The sequence below is a fragment of the Amblyomma americanum genome, chromosome 11, assembly GCF_052857255.1.
Source record: "Amblyomma americanum isolate KBUSLIRL-KWMA chromosome 11, ASM5285725v1, whole genome shotgun sequence".
NCBI lineage: Eukaryota > Metazoa > Arthropoda > Arachnida > Ixodida > Ixodidae > Amblyomma > Amblyomma americanum.
Window position 1 is genome coordinate 20,840,203 of NC_135507.1, and position 22,664 is coordinate 20,862,866.

Sequence of the window (22,664 nt, forward strand, 5' to 3'; positions counted from 1 at the left end):
TTTTTCCTCTGACAAAACTGGAACGACATTCTTATCTTGCTCGGAACCCTTTGTCTGTGTGCTGACACATAATGTTGGCAGCTCTACGTGGCATGGTTTTTATTATTCCTTCGTGTTTCGTCATCGTTGTTGCTTTCGCTTTTTTTTTTATTCCCGCCATCTGCAGCTCTGGTGGATGCCGCTGTTTTTTCTCAAGGATGTTCAACATGAACATTCACTGTCCTACATGAGCATAATGCTATGCTGGCAGCTGCTGGCCCCAGTTTGCCAGCTTTCCGTACTCCCGGCACTGTGCGGATTTTATTTTTTTTCTCGACAGCTGGCATTACAGAGCTTACGCACATGTATGAGTGGTACTGCAGGTTTTGCAAGTCTCCCTTGTGTCATTTGCGCTGCTGTTGTCCGTGTTTCCATGGCTTTGGCTGCTGTCGAACTATTGTAAGCTTTCATGTTCTGCTGACTAAATGATGCTTTTGATTAATCGCCCCCTTGCGCTGACCTACCTTTTCGTGATGTAAGAGTGTTTGTTCCTGGTTCAGGCTCTTTTCATCCCTTGCCATAAGCTTCAGTTCTCAGTGCTTGCTAAAAGCAAAAATTTTTCTGGCTGTCGGTAGCATTCTTTTGTGCTTTGATGTCTAATGCTGTTGAACGTGCCACATAACCTGTCGTTACACTTTTATGCTGTGGACGTTTGACATCTCTGCCAGGTGTATCTGGTAGGGAATTTAATTGCACTGTTTCCAGCGGCAGTGCTGAAGGCATATGGAGGATGCTGCTGAACAAATCTTGTTTAAATCAGTGGAAACTTGTTTTTCCCAGTTTGTTCTTTGTCCCTCTATGGCACACATTTACTGAACAGTTGTTTTTAGGAAATACACTGTAGTGTGTATCACGACAGCCAATGGGCAACAGGGAGGTAGTAGGACAGTTGATTATTAAAAGTAAAGCGAAGCTTTGCTTTTCTCTTGCAATGCTAGCGCTGTCCTCTCTGTTTCGAGTTTAGATAGACTACCGGCTCCAACCACACACTGGTCGCTAATACTGCCTGCGTGTTGTCACATCATTCAACAGCATTTGACCAAACTGTTGCTGAAGCCACTTTTAAGCTGTGAGCTTAAAATTTGGTTCAGTTGCAGCCGTGCTCATTGCTTGTACCCAAATGATCCAAAACTCCTTCACCTTATGAGACCTCCGCTGATGCACTGACTCTTTCTTGCTGCTTCTGGGGAGTATCGTATAACGGCTTTGAGTGTGTGCTTTCCACTATGAGCTCCGAAGGAAATCGTGCAAGCACTGCTCAATTATGGACCCACATTTGAGCAATGTGGAATAATGTGTGCCCTGTTGATCATAAGTAATTAGCGTATCCCTGGAATGCATGGTCTGTATAAAAGTAGACTTAATTTGTGTAGTCAGTTCCATTTTACTTTTTGGCTGCCTAGATGCAGAACCAAAAGGGAAAGGTTTGCAGTCTTCTGTCTAGTTGACTGGAGTACCAATGTGAGCGCTGCAGTTGATTAGTTCCTTGCGTTTCCAGCCACATTAGTACACATATTAGTTTGATCTGATTTTATGTGGTTTAATGTCCAAAAGCGACGCATGTTATGTGGGACATCATAGTGGAGGTTTCCGGACAGTTTAAACCACCTGGCGTTCTTTAATGTGAATTTACATCGCACAGTAAATGGGCCTCTAGCATTTCGCCTCTACAGAAATGTGACTGCTGCGGCCAGGATCGATAGACGTGGGGTTCAGTCCCGGCCGCAGCGGTCATGTTTTGATGTAGACAAAATGCTGGAGGCCCCTGTACTGTGTGATGTCAGTGCACTAAAGAACCCCAGGTGGTCGTAAGTATCCGGAGCCCTCCACTACGGCGTCCCCACAGCCTGAGTTGCTTTGGAACGTTAAACCACATCAAATCAAACTAATATGTGTAATACTGTTTCTGGAAGCACTGAAATAGGGCAAAGCAGAGTGTGAAGATTAGCGTCACAGCCATAGTGGTGATGCTGGAGGTGGTGGCCACTACGTACACATTGATCTGATGCCTGGCGGCATGCACACCTGTGTGCGTGCTACTTCGGTCTTTCTGGGATGCTAAATTCAGTTCTGCCGGCACATTGCTCCTTGGCTGGTTTGTTTTGCATTGTAGTTTTTTCAGCGTAATCATAAAGTTGACTTCATTGGTCATTTTCATTGCTGCAGAGTGCCGCAATGAGCGTAAACCAAATGGCTCATCAGCGTTATCTTGTGACCTTGTTATTTACCAGAACTGGCTAATTATATTCAGCAGTTGTGTGCAATCGGTGGCTTGCTATAGCCGCTGGTGCTAGTCAATAGTAAACTGCACGTGCCAGAAGACACACGTGTTCATAGACTTCAGTTAGCCTCAGCAGTACTGCTTTCGTATGTGCTGAAGTCCACTGGCTCCCTGCGCCCGTACACATTCACACACATGTCCACATTCAGTGAGCCAGTCATTCAAGGCATTGGCTGGCGGATCAGTCATCTGCTCCCCACAACTGACAGTCCTTGCCTCTCACGGTCAACATCCATTCGCAGTGTTTTGATTCCCCCAACGCCCACACTTTTATCAAAGTCGTGCTTACTCGCTCACTTGTCACACGTTCGGTTCAAGCACAGATCGGGCTCTTAGCGACAATTCGTCATTCACTCATGCTCCTTGTCACTCCCAGTCATTGCTCACTCAGCTTGCATCAGCTCTGACGTTCATTTCCCACCTCATGCCTACCCGCCGCTTCAGACACACGTGTTGGAGGTCTTTCGAGCCTCGGAGAGCGAGTTTAGCGACCTCTCCGCCGCCTCCCAGCCCTCCTAGCGGCCTCCTCGTCGCTCCTCCCACATGAAGCGAGATGAGAGCGTCGTCGCTCGGCGTGCCGCGCTTGGCCAGTCGCATGTAACCGGCCCCGGCGGCGGTAGTCGGTGTTGGTGAGCGGGGGTGCGGGAAAGGGCGGGGGGGAGCCGAAAAGAAAGGAAAAAAAAAAAGACGAGTCGTTTCCGAGAAAGAAAAAGGCGGGGGTGCGCATTATTGCTCTTTGGAATGGCGCCGGAGTTGCCGCCGCTCCTACTTTTTTTTTCTGGAGCCACGCTACGCGCGCGATACGCGCTGGCTACTCGCGTGAACGAGGCGCGCGATACGCTGTCCGCGTGACGTCACCGGCGGCGGCGGGGCAGAACCGTTCCGGCGCGCTACACGAAGAGGCGTGGTGTGTGACGCGCGGGGGCGCGCGCGCGCGCACACACACGCTTCTTTCGACTCGCCTGAACGATGCAGCGTCGCTGCTGTGGACGTTCACTGGCGTAGCGGGCAACAGAAGAAAATGGTTAACTCGGTGTGGCGGGAGTGCTGAGATGGTAGCGATTTGCCTTTTTTTCGCGAAATGCGGCGCCCCTCTGCCGAGTGCGCCGAAGTTTGTCGTCTGGTGCGCAGGAACCTGGTTGGAAACGGGCATAACAGGCGAACACCGGAGGCTAGCAGACTGTATGGAGATGCCGATTGCCACCAGCGTCATTTGTCGCGGAGGCCCCGGGAGGTGTTGAGATCTGAGCAGTTCATTCTGCCTCCCGCAGGTGACGCGACAACCTGCAGAGCTCCCGATTTTAAACCGGTCAGCGTGCCGGGTTTCCGAACACGGGACCTTTATTGACCTACGCAACTGGTGATTCTTGAAGAGCCCTTGGCCAGGTGCAGATTTAAGGGATCGGGAGAGAAGTCGACCGCTTCCCTTTTCTCAGCGTATTTGCTATTGAAGAACCCCTTCCTTTCTGTGTCAAGTTTAAAAAAAAAATTCCATGGTGGATATGCCCCCCCCCCCCCAATCATCTTTCCAAGTTGAAAATAATAATAATAATAATTGGCTTCCGGGGAAAGGAAATGGCGCAGTATCCGTGTCATATATCTGCGGACACCTGAACCGCGCCGTAAGGAAAGGGATAAAGGAGGGAGTGAAAGAAAGATAAAGAGGTGCCGGGCTCCGGAATAATTTCGATCACCTAGGGATCTTTAACGTGCACTGACATCGCACAGCTCACGGGCGCCTTAGCGTTTCGCCTCCATCTAAACGCAGACGCCGCGGTCGTGTTTTAACCGCGGAATGGCGGACACCTGAACCGCGCCGTAAGGGAAGGGATAAATGAGCGTCTGTTTGGTTTGGAATTCGGAGATCTAACCTTGGGGTGTTTTAGTATTGGGTGATCCGTTACCTAGGGGAGCCACCGCGCTTGCACAGATGGCCCCGATGGACACACTTCATAGAGTTTATCAATATCACCGAGAGGGAGGTGGCGCCACGGTCTATGCAAGATTCTTAAAGAGCGCTTCATCCACCGCGGGAATGCAGGGAAGGTGGTTTGGTTTATGGGGGTTTAACGTCCCATAGCCACTCAGGCTATGGGGACGCCGTAGTGAAGGTCTCCGGAAATTTCGACCGCCTGGGGTTCTTTAACGTGCACTGATATCGCACAGTACACGAACCTCTAGAATTTCGCCTCCATCGAAATTCGACCGCCGCGGCCGGGATCAAACCGCTTCTTTAGGGCCAGCAGCCGAGCGCCATAACCACTCTGCCACCGCGGCGGCCGAATGCCGGGAAGACGAGATTTCTTATTTGCTTGGCTAGTGTTGGGTCGAAAACGTGGATTTCGCCCCGGTATCGGCAGCTACTCTGCGAGACTCTCGTCTGCGGGCATATGAAATTATTTTAACTTCGCAAATTTAACGCAAGCGTTCGGCTGGTATGGAAATTTTCACAGCGTTTCGTCGAGGTTTGCCGCGAGGAGAGCCGTATTCTTAAGGCTGAATCCACGTGTCATGGCCAACAATAGCCAAGTCAAATGCGAAACCTTATCTTGCCGGCATTCCTTCGCTTCTCCATGATGGAGAAGCCTGCTTTCCCTCTAGGTAATAGGGACTTTAAATAGGGGGAACCTATCGGCTAGGGGGATAAGGGAATAACGGGGCGCCAGTGTGCAGGCGCTGGACAGTAACGCCTCTCCCCCCGGTTATTGTCCTGCGCATGCGCACTGGCACCCTGCTATTCCCCTATGCCCCTAAACGATAGGGTCACCCTGTTCAAAATGTGCCTAATTCTAAATGTCTCGAATAAACCGGTTGATTTATTTATTCATTTTACCCTCATTGCAAAACATTACAGAGGGGAGTGGGTAATACATAATGACACTGAAAATAGAAGCAACAGCAGAGAACAATAAATTACTAAAACATAGATAAGTTAGAATAAGGGATCAACACAATATATCACTCAATAGAAGCGGTAACAGCAGACCGAAATAATAATAATAATAATTGGCTTTGGGGGAAAGGAAATGGCGCAGTATCTGTCTCATATATCGTTGGACACCTGAACCGCGCCGTAAGGGAAGGGATAAGAGAGGGAGTGAAAGAAGAAAGGAAGAGAGAGGTGCCGTAGTGGAGGGCTCCGGAATAATTTCGACCACCTGGGGATCTTTAACGTGCACTGACATCGCACAGCACACGGGCGCCTTAGCGTTTTTCCTCCATAAAAACGCAGCCGCCGTGGTCGGGTTCGAACCCGGGAACTCCGGATCAGTAGTCGAGCGCCCTAACCACAGAGCCACCGCGGCGGGGCAGACCGAAACAATGCGGGGTCAGGAATTGTGGCAACTGAGGAAGGAAGGTGGTTCCAGTCATATGACGTGCGATGAATAAAAGAATCCGAGAATGTTTTAGTTTTGCACGTATAAATGCCTTCCTACCTAATGTATACGTGATCTGTGCGGCGTGAAATATATGAAGGGGGAAGAAGTAACTCGTAGCGAATAGACTCGTGACGAGATATTTTTATGCAGGAGTTCGCAGATGGTGCACAGGTCTACACAGCATTTCAGAATTGGTCGTATGAGATGGCAGGCTGGAAATTGATATTCACAAGGAGCGGCGTCTAGTACCGTGCAACCATCATGCCAACAAAAACAGTGTTTTCAGGGTTGTCTGCTTCCGTTCTAGTCATTAGCCGACGTAGCCGCTGCAGGTCGGTGGTGCAGTGCAGAAGGGAGAGGAAGTTATGAAAAAAGGAAAGGCGCTGCAATAGTCGCGCACTGTTGAACTTCAGTTGAACTGTAAGCGAATGGGTGGAAGTGGGCGAGAGAGAGTTGGGCAAGTGCCACGCACCGCTACTGTGGCGCCAGTTCCAATCTTGCCCGGCGTTTTCGCCGCCCCCTCGACGCACGAGCATAGAACTGTTTCCCCCCTTGCGCCATGGAGCGCTTTGAGAAAGGTGAAGTCCATTTGTGTTGGGCTGGCCAGCCGCCATTTTGGCGGCTGCAGCAACGGCGGGCGGCAGTCGTCTGCTACCTCGCTAATGACGGATCCATTACGAGGGAGGGGGGGGGGTGCGTTCGTCGCACCGAGTTTTCGCATGCGCACCAAGTGGTTCGCTCGCGTAGTTGAAACTACAAAATTTTAAGAAATAAAAATTATCCGGCCAATGTTTGGTTCCTTTACGTCTTACGGATAAACTGGGCGGAAGCAGTCTTGCGGCGCGGGCGCGTCATCATGACGTCACGTTCAGTCTCAAAACCCACGCAGCATGCAATAATAATAATAATAATAATAATAATAATAATAATAATAATAATAATAATAATAATAATAATTGGTTTTTGGGGAAAGGAAATGTCGCAGTATCTGTCTCATAAATCGTTGGACACCTGAACCGCGCCGTAAGGGAAGTGATAAAGGAGGGAGTGAAGGAAGAGGTGCTGTAGTGAAGGGCTCCGGAATAATTTAGACCACCTGGGGATCTTTAACGTGCACTGACATCGCACAGCACTCGGGCACCTTGGCGCTTTTCTTCCATAAAAACGCAGCCGCCGCGGTCGGGTTCGAACCCGGGAACTCTCGATCAGTAGCCGAGCGCTCTAACCACTGAGCCGCCGCGGCGGGTCCGCGCAGCATGTCCCGCTGCCAGTTTCTGGAGGTTGGGGATGCTGGCGCCGCCAGTGATGAGTGCAGTGAACGCTAGATATTAGTCAAAAAGTGCCGTTTTGTTTCTCTTAGCCGTCCTGAGAAGTTCATTTTACTAATCCAAGGTGGCGCGACAGTCCGCGAAGTCATTAACTACGATTTTGGGAAAGTCGGAGTGCCGGATTCGAATACAGTAGAATTTCGTTATAACGAACCTGTTTATAACGAAATAATGGATATAGCGAACAAATGATGGTTCCCCTTTGGAAGCTCGGTCAACACGGGCTATAACGAAGTAATCGCTTGGCCCCTTCCTTCAACTTATAACTAGGTTCAATTATACATGATTCCGGTGCGAAGCTTCGCATCACGTAATGATTTTTCAAAAGCTTGGGATCCTAACCGCGCACTGGAAAGGATTCTGTTGTTGGCTCGCAGGCGGCCAAGGTTTCAGCCGCGTCGCTGCGGGCGACTAATCGCCGGCGTTTTCGAGTCGGTCACGTGATTCTGCGCGCGCGAACGGAAATCGCGAGCGATTTTCGTCGGGTGAATCAACCGTAATGGGCCATTAGCTTCTTCATTTTTCGCTTTTTTCTCAGCAATTTCCTCTTTTCTTGTTTCGCTTGCCCTCTTTCTTTTCGTTTTCACGCACGCCTGTCAGAGATATCTCCCTCTTTCCCCGTGGCGTGCGTTGCCCTCGCGTGACTCCTGCGTCCGGTGAATAAATCTACTCTCTTTTGCCGGCTCGCCACGCTCGACCAAGTGTTTGGGTTTACGACCCCGCTCTGGTGATGACGGCCGCCGCTGAGGCTAGGCAAGCGCATCGGGGCGCGGCGTTCGTTATACCGAGGCGTCATCGCGCTTGTACACGTCATTTTTATTTTATTGGGTGCCCAGGGCTATCCTTCTGAATTATGGCCCGCACGCAGTTGTCCAGTTTATCGACATCTCCTTGCGGCAAGAGGCAGTTCGCACCTCTCGCTGTCGGTATTTACGTGCAAGCCGTAGTTTATCGCTAGTCCCGGACACCTGATAAAGATTAAAAGAAAAATACCAGCGCGATGATGTCTCACTAACAGTAAGTAGCGCTAAGAACGTGGTTGGGATGCACGCGTTGGCGATCTTTCGGGTGCTCTGGTCTTGGATGTCGGGCCGCCGTCGTCGCCCATGGCTTTCGACTATATTTTCGACTAGATTTCCGACTAGAACAGGTCTATTTTCCACACTAGCAGCATGTGGACCGCAGCCCGAAGAGAGAAACAAGTATACACGCTAAACAAATTCTCACCCTTAAGGGTGCAAATCAGCTGTCCCCAGACGAGCACCCTTTTGGGTGCTAAAAAGGGTGCAAAGATCAGCACCCTTCAGGAAGGCTGCAAAGCATGAAAGTTTCGATGGCGCGCATCTATCCAAGGTTTTTGCTTCATCGGTGGATCAATGGGGAGCACCCTTCCCACATGCATTCGTAGAGGTGTTATGGAAAAATAGTACCCTTTAATGAGGGTGCAACCATTACATCCTCTTAAGTATCACTAAGTGCACCCTTCATTACGGGTGCTGACCTCTGCACCCTTTTTTAGCACCGAACAATTGGAAAAGGGTGTTCGTCTGGGGACAGCTGATTTACACACTAAAGGGTGAGAAATTGTGTAGTGTGCAGGCAACTACAGTCGAACCTTGTTATAAAGAAACGGTTTATAACGAAATAATGGACGTAACGAAGAAATGACGATTCCTTTTGGAAGCACCTCGTTCAACACAGGCTATAACGAAGATATCGCCGGGCCCGTCCAGCGGCACCTGTTCGCTGTTGTGGTGAATGGATAATATTGTTTATTCGTTATTATTTTTCTTCTCCTCTGGTGGATTGTGCATGACATCACTGTGCGATCTGATCACTGAGCGTGGCGCTTTTCATACACGTCACGCGTGAGGTCACTTTATGCTGTCCAATCAGCGTGGGCCGGTGCACCTGCTTTGCTCTCTCTCCCGTTTCCTCCTCGCGCTCCGTGTTACGCCGGCGCCGCAGAACCTGGGAGTGTTCCCTTTTAACAGCTCTCGCTGTACGCGAAGAAATGTTCGCGGGCTGGAAAAGTAGTTCGCTTGTACGGCGACCGGTGGAACAGTATAGTTGTCACAGTGGACAGCGCAGAAACGAAATCGTGGAGCGGCTTGGCGTCCAAGTGTATCTTTGGTTGCCCTTTTTAATTCCTATGGATGGTCCACTTTGGGAAGTGAGATGTACGAGTGACAACCCCGAGGAATTACTCGGAGCAGCGTGAACGGGGATAGTCAGTCGGAAACAGGTGGGGGAAATGCCCTTGCCCTGCAGTAGCCTCCGCCTCGTGATGGTGGTAATCGTCAGTGGTTGTCGTCAAGCGTGAGGCGCGCCGTGACTCGGAAAGCAGCGGAGACCGGAACAACCACGTGATGCGGCCGCGTAATCTCTCGCGCAAATGTGGAACGCACGGGGCACAGTGGCGCGTCGCGCGGTGGCCCGGTTCGGATGAGCTGCTCGAGTGGTTTTTGGGTATTCGATCGCGTTGTCCGATAACGCGCAGTCTTGCGCGTTCTTCCCTCCCCGTATACTATCACATCTTCTGCACGCCTCCTCACTGGGCGCTTACTCGTGCGTATCCGGGCTCTCTCTCCACCTGTGATCCGCTCCGTGATTTTTTTTTCTCTTCTTTCTGCTCGCTTTCTAACATTCAGTATTTACAGACCGCATGGCGTCCGCACTCGTCGGAACTGGTGGCGTATCTCAAAGGGGTCGAAAAATAAAAACACACAAACAGATGGCCGCCGGCCTATGGCCAAGCGCAGTCACAAGAGGGTGTGCGCGGAACGCTCATGGACAAGTAGAGGCCTTCCTCGGGAAAGGTCTTGCGCAGACGTTAGGTGTCTTGGTCAATTTTAGCGCTCTGTTGCATTTTGTCGCCTGCGACCTTCTCACTATAAGCTCGTCAGAAACTAGCTACAAAAAAAAATTAGGTCCGACAAATTGGATTGATGCGGTGGAAATGCGATGGCATTCTTCTTTCACTAGTCAACCTATTCCAGTTCTGACTCTGTTCCATTTCGGGGACAATTGTCTTTCACTTACCAATCTACGCTAGTTCTGATACTATTCCAATTTCGACTACGCAACTATGCAAAATATGCCGCATTGTTAGATCGCGGCGAGCCCTCATGCCACTACCCGCGCAATGGTGCAGCGGTTAAGCGGTGCGCCACTGCCCTGGCAGGTGGCTGTTTCAAACACAGCCACCTGTGGGGCTTGGGGCACCCAGGTTGCTCTGCCCGAGCTGTACGAGAAGGAATGGCTGAAGGGGCCGGGAGGTTACTTCGTTATAGCCGTAGCTTCGTTATAGCCTGTTTTGACTGAGCTTCCAAGGGGAATCGTTATTCATTCGTTATGTCCATTATTTCGTTATAAACAGTTTCGTTATGACGAGTCTCGACTGTAGTTTTTAACGGGACAGCGTTAAGGAGCTCGTGTCGCAGAAAAGCCGGTGTCGTCGGCGTACTTGGCCGTGAGCGAAAAATGGCGGATCTCGGTGGACACCTGAACCGCGCCGTAAGGAAAGGGACACCTGAACCGCGCCGTAAGGGAAGGGATTTCCCTTCCCTTACGTTGCGTGGAGAAATTCGTGTTGCTTTGTTTGAAGTCGGACTGCGTTCATTTGCGCGTTGCTTCGGCGAGTACTTATTTGCTTCATTTAGGACTCGCTGTTGTGTTTACTGTGGGACCCTTTTGTGGCTCATCTGTCGTAAGATTCGCTGATTTGTTGAAGGGAAGTTGCGTCACCAGACTGGCAGTGACGTCAGTTCCGTTAAGGCATCAACATTCAAATGCTATTGCACTGCGAAGACATAATGTCATTAGGTGTCCGTGTGAAGTTTCTCCAGTGAAGAAAGCGGTCGTCAGGTGGTGGTTATGATGTTTAGTTAATCGCTTCAAGCGTTTTTTGCAGACCACTTGCGATCTGGCCTGAAAAAGTTTTCGTTAACGAACACCATGTGCGCTGACACAAGTTCGCCCTTTCTGTGGGCGGTATGATTAATTCGTCGGGATATGTGGCGAACTATGCCGCGTAGTCGGTTACCAATCGCCGTTGTTGTTGGCCGTGACTCTTTACTGGGCGCAGTTGTGCAATGCGAGCAGTTACACCGGCGTCTGCAGCAGACCTTACGTCTCTCTCGAGTGCGTGGTGCTTCGCTGAAGGAGGATCAAGGCTAAGAATTTTTCTAGTTGTAACAGTACTGCGCATTATCCAGAACTTTTTCGCCGTCCGAACTGGTTGTCACGGAGCTTTACCGAAACACCACTGGCGCGTGAACTTACCTCTCCCGTGTGTGCGGTAACAGTACGGCAGGCCGTGCCTTCGCATAAGCGGAGCGCCGTGCTGGTGTCCCAGTCTAGGGTTTATACCATGCAGGGAGGCTACGCATGTAGCGCCTGTTGGTTTCTGCGTCGTTGTGAGCACTTCCAGACGACGCGGTGCTACGCCGGGTCAGGAATCGGCAGCGCGCCGTTGAATGAGCGTGTTTGAATATATTTCATAAACACATTCTTAGGAAGATCTTTCTAAAATATTTCGTTGTTCTTTTTTTTGCGAATTTTTTTTTTCGAACGCCTCGATCGGCCCGGCGGGAGATGGTTACCGTACAAGAGAGGAAAGACAGGATCTCTCATTTATTACATCTTTGGTTCGTGGACGGGGGGAATCTGGCGGAGGGAAATTGGAAGGAACAGGTTGGAACAACAGTCGCTCGTAAAAAGCGCAGCTCCAATCTGCCCCAGAAATAGCGAGAGGAGGAAGGGAATGAGGAGGAGGAGGAGGAGGAGGAAATGTAATCACGCACCTGCGTGCATCGTGGTGCCAAGCATTGAGCGGTGCTTTCTTTTTCTTTTTCTTAAAACGGGGCAGCCAGGCAATCTTGCATGTGGCGACAAGTAGGGCAACGATCCTATTGTTGGGGGGGGGGGGGGGGGGGGGGGGGGGTGCCCGCTTCTCTACCCTGTGGATTTTATCCGTTTTCCGATCTCCGTTTCATTTTGATTCCTTTAACGCCGCCGCTTCGACGGTGAGGGAACCGGAAACGACCGTTTGGGCCTTAACGCAGGAGAACTCAGCAGGTCGCGTGCCGCAGCGACTGCTCCTGATGCGGGACATCGGCGAGCATTGCAGCGCACTTCTCGGTTCACGCAAATAGGTCTGCTGTGAGGGACTGGGTTTTCTCGGAGCGGATGCGTAGTATTTCTTCGCGAAAACTCCCCGGAGAGTGTTTCACGTGACCTGTGAGAGGTGGTCTGGCAGGGCTGGCGTTTGACTGGAAAGCCTAATGGTCAGTCTGCTGTTGCCTTTTTTTCTCGGTGTATATATATATATATATATATATATATATATATATATATATATATATATATATATATATATATATATATATATATATATATATATATATATATATATATATAGCCGACACTTTTTCTTGACTTGAAAGATGTTACCCGCCACGGTGGCTCAGTGGTTAGGGCGCTCGGCTACTGATCCGGAGTTCCCGGGTTCAAACCCGACCGCGGCGGCTGCGTTTTTATGGAGGCAAAACGCTAAGTCGCCCCTGTGCTTTGCGATGCCAGTGCACGTTAAAGATCCCCAGGTGGTCGAAATTATTCCGGAGCCCTTCACTACGGCACCTCTTTCTTCCTTTCACTGCCTCCTTTATCCCTTCCCTTACGGCGCGGTTCAGGTGTCCAACGATATATGAGACAGATACTGATCCATTTCCTTTCCCAAAAGCCGATTATTATTATTATTATTATTATTATTATTATTATTATTATTATTATTATTATTGGAAAGATGCTTGCTGTGATTGAAAGGACACGTGCCACACAGATGTGGCGAATTCGTTTTCAAGAATGTGGGTCTATATCTTCTACTTTATAATCATTTATCTGTCAGCCGTAAACATTATTGCGCTATTTATGTCCCACCAATCAGCAACACAAATGAAAACGAAGAAAAAAAAGCACTCCCCCAGCGAAAAGGAAATATTCTTGGCACGCGGTCAGTTGTCGTAGGAACGTAGACCGACGTTTGAATCAAAAAAAAAAAAAACCGAAGCACTGCTGCTGCCATGATTTGATGCACGCCGCCGCCACTTGGCTGCGTTTGGCAGCGGCGTCGTTGAGAGAGTGACGTAAGAACGCGCGCCTGTGGCAGCAGATGGCGCTGCTGTCGTCGTGGCCGTCGCGCGCTTTAGTGGGCTTTCCTCTCCCACTGATTTATTATTTTACCGGTGGTTACGCGATTACCAGAGAGGAAAGGGACGTGCCGCCGCGGGGAGAGGAAAACGATAAATCTGTCACTGCCATTACACAAATGGCGGTACCTGGCGGAAAGAGGATGATGGCACACTCGCTTGCTTGTGCGCTAATTGCGTCTCGTGCTTTCGCAGTCTGAGCCTTGGCTTGGAAATGCGTGTCGTCTGTGTGTGCCGTAATCGAGAGAAGAAATGGACATAGGATGACGTAAGCTGTCCATTATTCACCGGCGATATATATATATATATATATATATATATATATATATATATATATATATATATATATATATATATATATATATATATATATATATATATATATATATATATATATATCGCAGTCTGTATAGTGTCGCACAGTTTATAGCCGTTCGCTGGCGTCGCTGCGTTAGTGGACGCGTGTTCTAGTCGGGTCTCGGCTGGGCCGCGGGCCTTGTTCAAACCGTGGAGTTTCTTTATATAAGTAGAGGCAAAACAGGCGGCGGTACACTTCATCCACCACGGAGAGGCGCAGGAATGCCGGGAAGACGAGCTTTCTTGGCTTGGCTATTGTTGGCCACAAAACGTGCATCCGGCCGTAAAAAGACGACTCTTCTCGAGGCGAACCTCCAAGAAATGCCGTGAAAGCTTTCCGCACCATCCTAAGACCGGACTTTCACTCGCGGTAAAGCTATTGAAAAAGTGTGAAACGCAGTATCGAAGTAACTTAATCTGTTCACAGAGGAGAGCGCTGCGCCGAGACTACTGTTGGGATGCAGGTAGCGTGGTCGGGCCGGAGAAGGATCGGAGACGTGGTTGTGAAGGAAAACGCAAGGAAAACTTTGTACAGACTATTTACATAATGTACAAGTAGGAGCAACTGGGAATGCTTCTTTGTAAAAAGGGAGCTTCTTAGTAGACGGGAGTCTCTTAGGAATCGAGTGTCTCTCCGCCAACGGGTCTCTCGGTGCCAAACGAGCAGCTCGTTAAATACCCTTCGTATACCCGAGATCCCTGACTGGCGAATACAGTTCGGAAAACGATGTCCGATCAAACGAGTGGACGAAGACACTTGTGGTACCGCCCACGGCTGGTGGCGGTGCTGATGCTCTCTGAGCTCGTCGATGGAAAGGGTGAAAGACAGTCACGTTGATGTCAACACAGCTGCCAGGTGGGCGCCCATGTGGCACAGGAATGTCGAGTTGTTTCCCAGCAGGAGGGTGAACGACCTTGCACTTCCCTGCCTGTTGTCCGAAACGCGGGTACTCTTTGGAAAACTCAGCCGTCCTTCAATTGTCACCCTCAGCGTGACTGATGAAAGCAACGCTCCGTCCGGCGACCCGATGGCATACTCTGCCATGTGGTGCCGCCATCGCCGCGAACGCCAGTCCTTGCAGCCGCATTTCTTCCAGAACGCTCATTCGCCTTCACATTGGTTTGGTTTTCTAGAAATTCTGGTCGAGGGAGTCCGCGTCTTTGTCCATTTAGGCTGAAAGGCACGCCGGGCATAACAGCACCCCCGCCGCCAGACAATGCGTCTGGCAGCACTACCGATTTCGAGGTACAGTCCACGTTTTCGGCCTAACACAAGCCAAGCTGAATACGAAACCTCGTCTTCCCGGCATTCTTGCGTTAGATCAAGTGCTCTGCGAGCAATTCACGTAGACGGTGGCGCCAGCTTTCCACCTAGGTAATATTTAGAAACTTGTTCCTAAATATTACCTAAATATTACGCAGAATTGTTCCGCTAAGCTGTACGAGTGCGCCGAGTTCTGTGTCTCCGTAAAACTGCCCTTGCTGTCCATCATTGGCTGATGGAGATGAAATTTCATTAGAGCGATTTAGCAAACCGTTGCCGTGTAACGATTCTGTACACCTCAAGCGCCAACCGCCTATAGGACGCACGCGCAGATGGACAGGGGACAACTTGGTATGTGCTTTAGCAGGCTGATGGCCCCGTCAGATTGGGGCCGCCGAGGCCGTGATTCGAACCCACTACATCGTGATCAGCCTTGGCTGCCGATGTACAGCGGCAGGCACGGTTTCTCACACCAACCGCAAATTCGCCGCACCCAAAGCACACTTGGGCCACGCAGTTACGGTTCGCTATTCTGTAAATTCTGCAAAGACGTACTGACACTGGAACACTCGGAAGACAAGTTGAAGGCGACGACTGCTGTGAAATGGAGGACGTATTATCAAGGGATGCATCGGGTTGAATTGGTGCGAGTCGGAGTGTTCGTGAGCGCCATCTCTCGTGTGCCACCCTCTTTCTGGCCTCATCGTACGAGTACTATCGAATTTAGCAGGGCAAGCCAAAAGACACGCAGTGATTCGTACGCGGTTTATTCGTTCACTCACTGACACGTTCGGCCGAACGAGCACTGGCGAGCGTGACGCAGTCACAGGGAGAGAGAGGCGCGGACCCCCATTTTCGTCGCCTCGTTGTTTTCTCATAAGCGTTGACACGAAAAACAAGAAAACAAACTGCGTCGGAGCACCCTCTCCCCCCATTTCCCTTTCTCTTTTTGGTTCTTTAGCTGGTGAAAGAATATCCGGCGTTGTGCGGGAAAAGAAGAGGTTCTCTCGCACCCTCCTTTCTATACCTCCTTCCCCTCTTGTCCGCGGCCTGTGGTTCAGATGTCATTTATCTCGTCCCAGGCGTGCAGAGGGCAGCGGCTGCGGCCTGGTTGGTAGGTTGCTTTAGTATCTGCCGATGATCGGGTCTCGAAGGGGGCGCAGCATCTTATACCTGTCGCGCTCTCCGCTTCTCTCTTCACTCTTTTTTTTTTTTCCGCTCCGTCTTCGCTTTCTCTGGTGGCGCTGGTTATGGTGTCGCCGCTGTGAGGGAAAGTGGTGGGGCGAGTGGAAAGGGGTCGCGGGGATCCCCTTTCTCCCCGGGTCACGTACTGCGCCGCGCCGCCACCTTTTGCTGTTGCCACTCGATAGAAACGCGCTGCGTCTTGCGGGCGCTGCGCGGTTAGCCGGGGAGCGGGGGAGCAGTCGTAATTAACAGTTGAACCCGGTTACAACAAAGTTGAAGCGGCCCGGCGATTAGTTCGTTATAGCCGTAGCTTCTTTATAGCCCGTGTAGCTTCTTTATAGCCCGTGTTGACCGGGCATCCGAGGGTAATCGTCATTTCTTCGTTACATCCATTCCTTCGTTATATCCATTATTTCGTTATAAACAGTTTCGTTACGGCGAGGTTCGAATGTATTAGCTGACGTTTGTTGTCTACGTCGAAGCTTTGAGACTTTCCATCGCAGTAGAAGGCTGTCGAGCGATTCCAGCCACGCATGATTCTCTGACTCGCGCTGTGGTCGCGGCGCACTGGACGCGTTGTTCGGGGATTTGGTGCGCTTCCGATCTCGAACGAGAAAGGTTGCGTAAATTAGGCAGTCGCAAGGTGGGATGTGACTGGGCCAATCCGGAAGGTGGCTTCGGAATGTCGACGCCTGATGGTTGCTTCCACCACCTGTGGTGGTGTCAAGCTGAAGGTCCGCCGCGTCCAGACGCGGCAACCTTCTTCCAATCAGACGCCTCCCCCTTGGTAAGAAGCCTCCCGGAATACGGTTGCACTGCAAATGGTGTTTGGTTTTCTCTGTGCAAGAAAGGACCGCCGAGGCTTGGCAGGTCGAAGCGGTGAAGATCAGTTCCAAGTTTGCTCCATTCCCGTCGTGTCTTGCGATTCCCTAATTTGCTCGGACTTTTTTCGCTTCAAGGCGTGTGTGTTGTGGCGAATGGCTGTGGTCGTGCTGGTGCGCTTTGTTTTTGGTGCGATGAGGCGCTCCTCCCCGAAGCTGATTAGCCTCCAGCTCTCTCTCCCTCGCTCGTTCTCTTCATCTGCGAGTGGAAGAGGGGAGAGGCTGTGTATGGCCGGGGCTTCTTCGTAATCCTTCTTCCCGGAGCTGAGGCAGCAGACAGAAGAACGCTGCCCTCTCGCGCTAGTGTCCCTTCCTCCTTGCACCTCGTTTCAGCCGATCCGGAATGCCTAATGAGAGCGCCCGCTCTCTTCTGCCTGTCTTCTCCCTCTCTCGATCGGTTTGTCGACGGTGGCGCCCTCACCCATGTTTCCGAGGGTCGCGCGACTTCTCGTGGCAGGTGTGACGCGGAGTCCTTCCTGCGTAGCTGACAGATTGGCTCAACCGTCTCCGTTGGAGACAGTTTAGCAGCTGCTCCTACCGAGCGAAACTTCAGCGACAGCTGTTGTGGCCGCGTTTCCCGTTTATGCGGTGTCGGTGGCCGTGTAACACGCCGGGTGCAAAGCACTACGAGTGGTCAGAATGGAGCGACTCTGCGTACGACGTCATCCCAACTCTCCACGCTGGTTTGTCAGGGTTGAGTGGCGTCGCGCGGCGTCATCACAACGCGTCACGTGGTTGGTTAAATGTCAAAAACTGATTGGTCCGAACATTGATTGACATGTTCGTGACGTCACGAGCCGTTCACTGGAGCTTGGCAGTGGCCTAATGCTAGTGTAGCGGCATGCCGAACGCACGAGACATCCTACACCCGTATCCAGAGCTTGCTAATGCTCCGACTGGCGTAGCTTTCGCAACACCCCGAGGTGACGCTGAAAGTCGCTTGCCATTCATTGGTTGGGCACTGTGACGTTGTCGCGCGCGTCCGCCGGAGGCGCCAGTGACGGCACAGTTTAGAAAGTGGGCTTAGGCGGCGGAGGAGGACGTCACTGGGAGCATATTTCATTCCTCCGTAACGTTGACTTCGTCAGGAATGGGAGCCAGTTTTGCTCTAACGGCGCCAGCAATTGCAGAACGTTTGAAGAACGGCACAAGAAATGCTCGACTCCGCTGGAGACGTCAAATGGGACTCTGCGCAGGCCTCCTCGTTTGGGGAACGGCCTGTTTGCGCCCGGATGACATCCTTTGCATCCAGGAGTGATTAACTGTCATTCAGTTAGCGGCTAATTTACGAGGGAGTTCGCTGGAAGGCGTAATTAAAAGAGATTCGGTGGGGAAAAAAAAAAGTGGAGGCACTCGCGGTTCCCTGCGGTCCTTCGGAGTTCGTTTGAGTGAACCGCATTCTACGAGACGCTGATCACCGTAAAAGGCGAAATGGCGGTCATACTCCCGCGAACCCGTTCTGGACCCGTGATGCGCTCACCTGTAAATAGAAAAAGGCACAGAGTAGGCATTCGGAGACGCCGAGCGAGCTGTATAGACGCGACGTTTCGGTGATACGCGCTGGGGGCCTTTCTTGTTTTCCGCCCCGCAGTAGACATAAAGGAGAAGAAAATAAATATGAGCGAGTTTTGCTTTTTTTTCTTTCTATCTCAAGGAACCTGTCCCGAACCTGGTCCGGAGTGACCGCTTCTGACTTTTTTTTTTGCCGTTTATTTTTGTCGTTGTCGACATTCCTGGTGGTTAGGCATATGCGGCTAGCCGTGGCTCTGCGTCTGAATCACTTGACTGCCTGCCCTGACCGCGGTCATTTTCTTTTTTGTGTAGCGCAATCTCTTCGTATATCTCTCATACCCTGCTGTAACTTCCGGCCGATAAGAACAATCAGCCCAGGCACTTTCTGTCGCGGACCGGACAGTCGGTGTCAGCGCGCCATAAACCAGCTCGGTAGCGTTCTTCGCTGTCTATTAACTTTTAATTAATATTAAAACGTCGCAATTGAAATTGGGAGCAGGTGTAGGATATAGAAGCAGGGGCAGGGGAGGAAAATAAGATGACCAAACATATACGTGCTAAAGGACCAGTTTTTTTTTCTTCTCGATCCTAGTCATCTCGTTATGGCGTTCGCCGTTGCTGTCATCGTGTCCACTGTCTTCGCCAACCGCGAGGGGACCAGCAATGTGGCCGTCAGGGTAAAAAAAAAAGTACGAGAAATAACAGAGCAGCCCGGCCCGTGAAGCGAGGGAGGCGTCTCGATAGGGGCGCAAAAGAAGGCTATCAGCGTCCGATCATCGCCTGCGAACTCGACCCCTGCGACCGAGACCGGACGGCCCACCCCTCCCCGTCCCCTCAGCCACGCCTCCCTCCCCCCACCCTTCCTTGGGTTCCGCTCTGAGTCTCTCTCTCTCTCTCATCTGGCGCGAAAAAGAGCAGTCGACAACGCCGCCGACGATCGCTGCCGTAAGCAAGACCAAAAAAGAAGCGAGGAGGGCTGCTCTTCTTTTCCTACTCCCTTCTCTCATTCTCACCGCGTCATTAAAACCATGCAGTGCTGCAGGCGACGCACGTTTTGGGTGGTCACTGGACGTAGAAATTGGCGCCTCTCGAGTTGCTCGATAAGTTTCGCGGCGAATTGGCCAAACACTGGTCACCGATTCGGGGCCCTCCGGGTGCGGATTGGTTGAGAAATGTGCGTGACCCGCCCCGTTTGTTCGGTTGTTTTTGTGCGAAATGGAACGTTCGATTCGCTTGCGACGGAGGATTCCGAGCGAATCAGCCACTCTAGCGATTTCAGAAACGCGGAGCGATTGTACTTTCTCCGAATCCGCCGCTAGGACATCACCGTCGTCTGCGGGTTCTTTTACTACCAGTAGTAGCAGTTACTACTACTACTACTACTACTACTACTACTACTACTACTACTTCAGCAAGTTCCTTCAGTTAACTCCGCAAAGACATAACGCGTGCCCCACATTGACTGAAAGTGCAGCGCCTACTGCTTCAGTCCGGTGAAGTAGGCGCCCGTGCCATTCGGAAGAGTCGTCTGCTTCAACTCGCATGCGCAGCAGATACTAACTGCGCATGCGCAGCTTGGCGGTCGTGCGCTGACGTGCGAACTCTGGCTGCTCTCATTGGCTGGCGCTGCAGGTCGCCGCCTTCGCTAGCGCTGCACCGTTCTCGTTCTTCGGCCACCGATTCACCTCCGCCTGCCGGTCAGCCTGCTGCTGTTGCCGGTCGGCGACCACGGGCCTTTTTCGTTTTCCTTTTTTTGTCTCGCAACTGGCCAACGCGTTGACCGGCGTGTTGTTGTGCGTGCGTTGTTGCAGGTATGGAAACCGGTTTCTTTTTCTTAACCCCCCGCGCCGCCGACGCCCGAATCTGCCTCTGCCGCTCCCGATGCTCCGTTTCTTCCATTCCGGCTGCTGCTGTTGCTGCTTCGGGCGCTTTGGCCGCGAGAACGCGAGCTGGGTGCTTTTTTTCCCTTTCTTTCTTTATTTGTTCTCTCTTTCCTGCCATCTCTCCCCGGTCGTCTTCTCTCCTGGACGGATCGGCAGCCGCACTCGGCGGGTGTCCGCGCGCGGGGCGATCTCGTTTTCTTTCTCCGATCGCTCTTTTCTCCTTCTCCTTCCTCCTCTTTTGTTTCTTTCTCCCCTTCGGCTCCTTCCTTCGCTCTCTCTCTCTCTCCTCGCGCTAGTCTGTCGTGGAGGGGGGGGGGGGGGGGGGGGATGGCGCGTCCAAAACGCCTGGTCGTGTGCAGACCGCCCGCTCGACCCCTCTTGGGCAAACTGCGGACCGCTCAATTTGGCAGGAATGCCCCGGCGGCCTGCCCATCCAAGACGAGGGGCGTCGCCTACGACAACGCCGCCACGTGGTAACCGCGAGCGACCGCCGGGCCTTCCATGCGCTGCTTGCTTTTCTTTTTGGTCGCCTCTTTGTCGAAATCCCATCTAGCGGCCTTTTTCTATATGTCCCAATATCTCCGCTCTTTTTCGGCTTCAATCGGCATAGACCGTCCGGATCGCCTCGTCTCCCTCTGTAGCAAAAGGACGAAAGCACGGGGTGGGACAGTCACGGGCGCTGCTTTCGGATGTAAATGGACTCGTGTGCACGAAGGTGATGCATGCTTAGCTAATAGAACGTAGACCCGCCGCCATGAGTTTGCGGGACGTCCCATTGGGGACCAAATTTAATCTGAATTCGAAAGCGTGTCGCCTGATATCTAATGGTGCTTTATGCAGTTCGCATAATGACAGTTAGGCTGCTTATATCTATTCCAGGGTGTATTTGAACCACCTTTCTATTTTGACCATATGGGGTTCTTTAACGCGCAATATACAGCAGCCGCCGCGATGGCAGAGTGGTTACGGCGCTCGGATGCTGGCCCAAAAGACGCGTGTTCGATCCCGGCCGCGGCGGTCTAATTTCGATGGAGGAGAAATTCTAGAGGCCCGTGTGCTGTGCGATGTCAGTGCACGTTAAAGAACCCCAGGTGGTCGAAATTTCCGGAGCCCTACACTACGGCGTCCCTCATAGCCTGAGTCGCTTTGGGATGTTAAACCCCCACAAACCCCAAACCACTATACAGCACACGAGCGCCATTCGAAACGCGGCAGCCGCGGCTGGGATGATCTTGGCATGGAATGAGGACTGCAGAGGTGTTGGCTGAGAAAGGGGTAGGGGCAAGGTCTGACAGTGTTTTCTGCTCTAGTTAAGTTCTCTTGCGTGTGAGGTAAACGGCGAAACCTATCGCGCAGTCGTGGACATGAGGCTTCGCGTGCAGGTCATCTGATCCTTGTTTTGTGTCTTCAATCAGTTCTTCGTGTCTGTCACGATAAACGCCTTGAAATCTCCTTGGATCCATCCCACCCATCACTGGTGCGTCCGGGCCGGCCACCTTGGATCAACAGCGCGGAGTCGGAATATGGACGTCGCATAGCGTGGACGCTCTCGGGAATTTTATTTATCTACTTATCCACAGCGCCATGTCGGCGCTACAGTAGTGTTGACCTGCGGGTGATGCTGGTGAATGCCAGAGCTTTCGGTTAGCTGCCTCTAGCGAAATGGCGCCCCACTGTTCCCCCATCCCCTCACTGATATACGGTCCCCTTGTAAGTCTCTATACCTACCTCGTCCGTTTAATCGGGAGCACTGTTCCTTGGGAACGCCCTTTCCCCACATTCCCGTTCCGTGGGCCGATGAGATCGCGGCAGAGCTCGGTAGAAGGGGGCGGAGACGAAAGCGGAGAAAGAGCTTATAGTGCGGTCACTATCATCCGTCCCTTCGGGTATTGCGCTATTCTGGAGCGGTTTTGAGGGAAGGTTTCGTTCTTCCACAGTTAGTAGCTCTTGTCGCGTTTGACCGAGCATGGTTATGGGATCGCCGCCGCTGCGCCGGTAAAGAAACCAACGCTGTCAGGACACTGGCAGTAGGGTAAGGATTTAGAGGCAATCTCTACTTACACCGTGTACATCAGGGTGTATTGTTTCAGTTGGAGACAGGGTGGCCAAAGTAGCGGCTCTTTGTACAGCGGTACATTGTCTCATTTGGAGACGAGGTGGTCGCGGAGCGACTAGAGTAGCGGCTCTGAGTACAGCTGGTATATTGTTTCAGTTGGAGACTGGACGGTCGTGGAGGGACCAGAGTAGCGGCTCTGCACTGCTGTCATATTTTTCACTTTGGGACTAGGCAGTTGCGGAGCGACCAGTGTAGCGGCTCTCAGTACAGCCAGTATATTGTTTCATTT

The 22,664-nt window shown here is 51.6% G+C and overlaps 1 protein-coding gene across 1 annotated transcript in view; it reads left to right on the forward strand.

The window, feature by feature from the left end:
• The window catches only part of LOC144110563 (uncharacterized), a 146,265-nt gene that overhangs the window by 7,646 nt on the left and 115,955 nt on the right, over window positions 1-22,664 (forward strand). The gene's annotated exons all lie outside the window — the stretch shown is intronic.